Source organism: Mastomys coucha, unplaced genomic scaffold (genome assembly GCF_008632895.1).
Source record: "Mastomys coucha isolate ucsf_1 unplaced genomic scaffold, UCSF_Mcou_1 pScaffold4, whole genome shotgun sequence".
Taxonomy (NCBI): domain Eukaryota; kingdom Metazoa; phylum Chordata; class Mammalia; order Rodentia; family Muridae; genus Mastomys; species Mastomys coucha.
The window spans coordinates 46,170,483-46,177,660 of NW_022196910.1; the positions used below are offsets into that span (position 1 = coordinate 46,170,483).

At 44.1% G+C, this 7,178-nt stretch overlaps 1 long non-coding RNA gene across 1 annotated transcript in view; it reads right to left on the reverse strand.

Moving 5' to 3' along the window:
• Nucleotides 1–1,350: 1,350 nt before the first annotated feature.
• LOC116076211 overlaps nucleotides 1,351–7,178 on the reverse strand; it is a 26,797-nt gene continuing 20,969 nt past the window's right edge. Inside the window, exon 4 of the long non-coding RNA XR_004112864.1 lies at nucleotides 1,351–1,462. This is a non-coding gene — a long non-coding RNA (uncharacterized LOC116076211). The remainder of the gene's footprint in view (nucleotides 1,463–7,178) is intronic.

Genomic DNA, 7,178 nt, shown 5'->3' on the forward strand with positions numbered 1-7,178 from the left:
TCTGCCTCCCAAGTGCTGGGATTAAAGGTGTGCACCACCACTGCCCGGCCTCTATTGCATTTCTTTTGCTATTGAAATCAAGGATGAAAAGGTTGTCCCCCTTTTGTTTGAGTCAGGGTCTCTCACTAGCTTGAGATTCACTAGTGTGATGGTTTGTATATGCTTGCGCCAGACAGTAGCATGATTAGAAGATGCGTCCTTGTTAAAGTAGGTGTGTCAATGTGGGTGTAGGCTTTAATACCCTAGTCCTAGCTGCCTGAAAGTGAGTCTTCCACTAGCAGCCTTCAGATGAAGATGTAGAACTCTCTCTCAGCTCCTCTTGCACCATGCTTGCCTAGATGCTGCTCTGCCCCCATCCTCCCCTCTGCTTGATGATACTGGACTGAATCTCTGAACCTGTAAGCCAGGCCCAATTAAATGTTGTCTTTCATAAGACTTGCCTTGGATATGGTGTCTGTTCACAGCAATAAAACCCTAACTAAGACAACTAAATAAACTATATTGTCTGACCAGAAAACCCCAGGGATCTGCTTGTCTCTGCCTCCCATCTCACCATCACAGGATTTACAAGCCTGGGCTACCATGCCTGTCTCTCTGCTGAGATCCTGGGGCTACTGACTCAGGCCGTCGTGTTCACAGAGTAAGGGCTTTACTGATGGAGCCATCTTCCAAGCACCTCATAAACTTATCTTTTATGTTAACAGTGTGTAGTGGGTGTGCATTCTGCTCCATGATATAGATAGAATCCACGGAAGACTGATCTTTCTTCCTGCTAACAATAACTGGGGGAAAAAGTGAAGCTTCCTGGTGATGGATGTGTCCTGCTTGTCCAAAGACCACTCCTGAGATGATGATTCCTCAGATCAGGTTTCTGTATGACCTCACCCTGCTCTGTTGCAAGTCAGTCATTTCCCTTAAGCTACATACACACTAGTCCAAGCTTTTCAAGTCCTTTAATTTTCCACTATTGCCCTTCAAAGTCGGTTCCAACTTATTATTCACTGGCTTTAAAGTCAAGAGATGAATTCACTACAGGACCCCAGTGGTATGTTCTAGGAAACATTTTATTTTTTATTTTTTAAAGATTTATTTATTTTATTTTATGTATATGAGTAACTGTAGCTGTACAGATGGTTGTGAGCCTTCATGTGGTTCTTGGGAATTGAATTTAGGATCTCTGCTCACTCTGGTCAACCCTGCTTGCTCTGGCCCAAAGATTCATTTATTATTATACATAAATGTACTGTAGCTGTCTTCAGACACTCCAGAAGAGGGCGTCAGATCTCATCACGGGTGGTTGTGAGCCACCATGTAGTTGCTGGGATTTGAACTCAGGACCTTCGGATGAGCAGTCAGTGCTCTTACCCACTGAACCATCTTGCCAGCCCTTGGAAATCTTTTATGTTCTGCCTCAATTTCTGTCTCCTCTTAGCCACACCACTTAACTGTACTTCTGCGCTTTCTGGAACAGAAAGAGTGCATTTAGTAATCAAGCCGATTAGTGCCTCTGAGCCTTTCCACCTAAGACTCTCGTGCTCACTGCATGGAAAATAGTAATGATCAAACATGCCAGAGAGAAAATGGTTTGGAATAGGACACAGGACACCTCACAAGTATGCCCACCTCTATCTCCAAAAATATTTACATTACCATTCATAACAGCAAAATCACAGTTACAATGTAGCAGCGAAAATAATTTTATAGTTGGGGGCTTTCACAGCATGAGGAACTGTATTAAAGGGTTGCAGCATTAGGAAGGTTGAGAACTGCTGATCTACAGCCTCAGAAGTGCGCCACTGGGAAGTTCGCTTGGTCCACTACCTTCCTTTGGACCATTCTGCCTGGACTTCTTCCACACTTAGGGCCTCATGCCAACCCAAAGGCTCCAGCAGTCAGACTCTCTCCTGGGCCCTGACTCTGACTTTATCTCTCTGTCTAACATCCCAGTGGTATAACTTACTTGATGCTAAACCTTTATCCCTTGAAATTGCATTAGCACACCCTACCCTTCTGTAGAGAATACACCAAGATAATCCAACATATCCTCTGGACAAACCCTAGGTTTGACCTCGACTAAAATCCAAGAGGACCGAAGGGCAGTGGGGAGCTCCCTGATCCCTGAGAAGGAAAACTGAGCAATGGTGCAAAGAACTTTCTAATGCATTCTAAATGAAAATGTTTTTGTCCAGATCCATACAGCTGAATTTGAATGAAGCATGAATGTGTGTGTCTGTCTGTGTGTCTTTCTTTCTTTCCTTTCCTTTCTCTGTGAAATTATCAAAAATCCTCTTCCTTTGGCCCCAGAATATCAAGAGAGTTACATTACCAGAAGCCATCAGTTTCTGGCCCCAGAACAGTAAGAGAGCAAAGTTCAGCAGCCTTTGCCCTTTGTCTGACACTATGCCCCACCTCAGTGACTGACCCTGTTGAGGCTGGCCCCCAGCATATATGTAAGACATAACTCTTTTATTTTTATTAATTTGTATTTTCTCAGGTTGGTAGATGGAACCCAGTATCTTGTGCATGCCAGAAAACTGCCCTAGCCTGACGTTTACATGATGAAGCTCTAGTTATGGTTCAGAACTGAACACATAAACGAGTCTTAAAAGTTTCGATGGGATCTAAGACAGACTACAATTCATCACACGAGGCTGGTTGTGCCTTGCTTGTACCAGTGTGGGGAAGCTCTTAAATCGGTTTGCAAGCAAACCTTTCTCATTCTCAGAGCAAAACATAAAGTGAAGGAATGAGTCTTGTTGAGGGCATCTGTGGAAAACTGTGAAACAGTATTTTGGGGGTGAGGTTGGGCAAAGCCAAGCAGATATGGTAAGTCATTTCCCCACAAATCTGCTTGATAATCAATCCTTATAGAATCCTGTGAATACGTAGGCCAGACTTAATGAATCAGATTCACAGAAATGGCCAGCAAATCCATTTTTAGAAGCACTAAATCTGTAGTGGGTGACTGGTCAGACGTAGGGGGCCTGTGGGAGCAGTTCTAGAAGTAGACTGGAGCCTTTCGCTCTCTAAGGTGAGTCAAATATTACTGGTTTCTGTCACAGTGTAGTGAACCTTTAAATAATAAATCTTAAAGTTTTGTAAGATTTATTTTTATTATTTTTAATTATGCCTAGAGGTGCATATGTGTGTGTATGTGTATGTGTATGTGTGCCTGTAAGTGGGTGTATATAAGTGTATGTGTGTATGCCTGTGAGTTTGTGTGAGTGTGTGTTCCTATGTGTATGCTATGACTGTGTGTGTGTGTACCTATGAGGTTGTGTGTGTACCTGTGAGTTTGTGTGTTTGCCTGTGAGTGTAGGTTCCCCATAGAGGTCTTTTCTGGAACTAGAGCAGTGACAGACTGCTCGTGGTAAGCCATGAGCCACTTTACATGAACGATGGGAACCAAACTTGGGGCCTCTGGGAGAGCAGCAAATGCTCTTCACCTCAAGCACTTGTGAAGCCGGAAGCTGCTGACTGTCATCCTCCACTGGACTGAGAGCCAGGTGGGGCTGCGATGCTCTCCCAGAAAGGATTTAGTGAAGTAGACCAAATGACCAAACACAATTGCTTCATTACTCCCCTCCCCGCAACTTCTTGATTCTACGTAAACACCAATCTTTCTTCACCACTGAAATTCAGTCAATTGGTCATGATTTTTCTTGAGACTGCTCCACCTGAGGTGGTTGTTGCTTTGTCTGAAATCATTTAAGTCAATTTTGAAAATGTACAAGAACACCTGTTGAGGTTTGGTCTGTTACTTTGTATTGTAATGATAAATTCTGTACAGGAAAAGGTCTCCAGGCCTGCAAGTGAATTCTCACTTTGACAAGCTTTTGCTGTGCAAACTTTTGTTCCTTAATTTAAAACTACTGGTCTGGTTCAATAAAATTGGATTAGAGTTAGGTGGGGTTTGAATTACCTGGTTGGGGGCAGAGAAGTGAGGAGAAGAGAGACCATGAAGGAGAGGAGAAGGCACCGTGAGAGGAAATGGACAATGACCACTTGGCCAGAAGGATCTGCAAGTATTTCGGGGTACATGGCTGGGAACATAGCCAGGCCAGCAGTTAGGAAAACAGATTAGGGGCTAAGAGGGATCAGATAGGCTGATTCTATAATAGGCTTCAAATTGGCAGTTCAGGCCTAAATCTGTTTCCAAGAAATGGGCAATTCCAGACAAGTCCAGGCTTCAGAGACTTCCCTGACACCTGGCCCAAGGCAAGGACAATGGGTCAGCAACTGTTTGCAGACTTCATCAGGTACTTCCCTAGCAACAGTTTCCAGCCCGGACACGGGGTAATGGAATGTCCCTAGAGATGGAGGAAGATAAAGGTTACCTACACCTCAGCGTTCCCTAATGTGCTTTTAATCAGGCCTGCAAGCTCACTTGGGTGTCTCTCTATCTTGTTAATGGGAGACCCCAGCATGCTGGACTTCTGCAGAATAAAACACTTTTTGCGTTTACATAGGATTTGAGTTCAGGGTGTCATTCTTCGGGGAATCATGGACCCTTACAGGGGTTACTCCCCAGTAACTGTCAAAGCCAAATAAAATAACCATAGTCTGAGTCTCATTTATTTGTAAGCTGGTTGGGGCTAAGCATCGACTGGGTACTACAAACCCCTGCAGTCCTGTGGGAGATGTCCAAAATCTCACTGTGGGGGCGTTTATCGCTCAAAGAAGTCAGGGCAGAACTCAAGCAGGGGAGGATCCTGGAGGCAAGAACTGAAGCAGGGGCCATGAATGAGCGCCGCTGATTGGCTATCTCAACCTGCTTTGTTGTAACACCTGGGACCACCAACCCAGGGGAGGCACGGCCCACGCTGAGCTGGGCCCTCCCATATTAACCATCAGTCAAGTAAATGAATGCATCAGGGGTTTGTCAACAGCCCAGCATGGTAGGGACAGCTTCTCAAAAGAGGTTTCCTGTGGCTTTTGACATTGATATAAAACTAGTTACCATGTATGTGTTGTGTGGTATATGAATTATGCGTTGAAAAAGCTGTTTTTGGAATGCCAAATGTTGCTGGCCAGAGTACAGCTGATCTCAGCCTCAACCCCTCCCCAACTCACCCCATCCAAAGAAACTCCTTTGGTGGTGTCCTCCTAATTTCCCCAGGCAGTCAGCTTCTGCTGTGCTCCTACTGCCCGCCAGGGACACTATGGTTATACACTTGGGCTTTTCGTTTTAACTATTTGCTCTCCTCTCTCCCGCTAGTTAGTTTATGAGTTCTTTGAGACAAGCACCTTCTTTCATCCTTGTGTCTTTACCGCCGAACAGATACATAAACGCTCTTCGGCGGGCTACAGAATCCTACCTGAGATTGCAGGTGTCTGGAGTCCAGTAATTTCCAGACTGTTTCGACATAGGAAACTCGAGGTAGCATGTTACAGCACATTGGGTGTTTTCTAAAAAGTTTGTTCAAAAATCTTCAAAGAAAAATTTTTAAAAGATTTATTAATGGACTGGTGAAATGACTCAGCGGTTAAGAGAACTGACTGCTCTTCCGGAGGTTATGAGTTCAAATCCCAGAAACTGCATCGTGGTTCACAACCATCCGTAATGAAAAACACAAAACAAACAAACAAACAAACAAACAAACCTATGGGCCGGAGCGAGCGGGGCTGGAGAAAGAGGAAGAAAGGAATAGAAAATTTTTTTTTTATTAATTTACTATGTATACAGCATTCTGCATGCATGTATGGCTGCAGGCCAGAAGAGGGCATCAGATCCCTTTACAGATGGTTGTGAGCCACCATGTGGTTCTGGAAATTGAACGCAGGACCTCTAGAAGAGCAGTCCTAACCTTAGCCTTAAACTCTTAACCTCTGAGCCATCTCTCCAGCCCTCAAAGAAATTTTGTTCACCTAGCCGAGCATCATCAAACGCCAGGCTGTCGGTTAAGCAGTCAAATTTTCCTTCCTTTCCGAGGGTTTGAGCATGTACTTTGTAAACCAGAATCCCATTCCCTGGGAGCGCCACGCTCACCCCCGCTTCGTTCAGGCTCTGCTCTGGGAGTCTTTATGCCTCACGAGGATGGTTGTGCCTGTGCCATATGGAAGAACAGCTGGGTAAGATTATACTAACAAAGTCCAGATGAAGGGAGAGTTAACATGGCGGCTGCTTGTCTCTACCGTGATTTACTCTCTGACCAGAGGAGACAGGCTGCTTTAGGACTGGAATTGATTCACAGTGTGAGGCTGACCCTTTCTGTATTGGGGAAGATTGTGGTAGGGGTGGCGTGAAGATGTATCATTCCTCTTTAACTGCAGGGATAGCGCCTGACTCCTGGAGGCACAGACCCTTCTAAACTCACGCACAGATACTCTTGACCCTCACGTTTCCCCTCTATCTAGAAGCTGACTTCTCAGAGTGACATGTTAATGGCTTTAAAGCGCAAGGTTCATTATTACAGAGCGAGGCCACAGACAGGGTGTGTGAGCTGATGAGAACACAGGCTGCCTTGTATCCCAGAGAAACAGAGAGAAAGAAATTCAGATGGATTTTGGACTGGAGGAACCCTGCAGCGTAAAGGCTAATGGTGAAGCCATGATACCAGGCCAGAGGGATGAGGGCTCCCTTCCCCCACCTCGCTTTGGCTCTCGCTGTTCATATCTAGGTCCCTGCACCACAGTTTTCCATACCAGAGAAGCAGCTCTCAAACTGGTTTCTGTTGACCTATGCCAATCTTGGGGAATCTTCATGCACACATTTAGTAAAGTTCTGTGTATTCTGGGTATATTGAAATTCTTCTTTTACTGTGTTCTGAGTATATTGTAATTCTTTTGATAAGGCTTCATCTCTCTCTCTCTCTCTTTTTCCTCCCCTCTATCCTCACTATCTTTTTAAATAAACATTGAAGTTATTTAAAAAAGAAAATCCAGAAATTGAATCAGAGAAAGTTAAGAAGTTTTTTTTTTTTTTGATGTGGTATCTGATTTTAATTGTGTATGGAATATGATGCAAGTTTAGAAATGATATAAAGGTGCAGCATTGAGCAGTTGTCCTTGCTACTATGCTTGGCATGTCATCTTTAAGTCTTTTTCCTCTACATTTATGTTTAAAATGTAATCGCTTAAAATATCAGCAAGTGCCACATTTTCTACCACATCCATTTAGAATCAGAAGACACAAGTGTTTTTCGTATTACACCGTCCTTATTCTTTTTTTTTTTTTT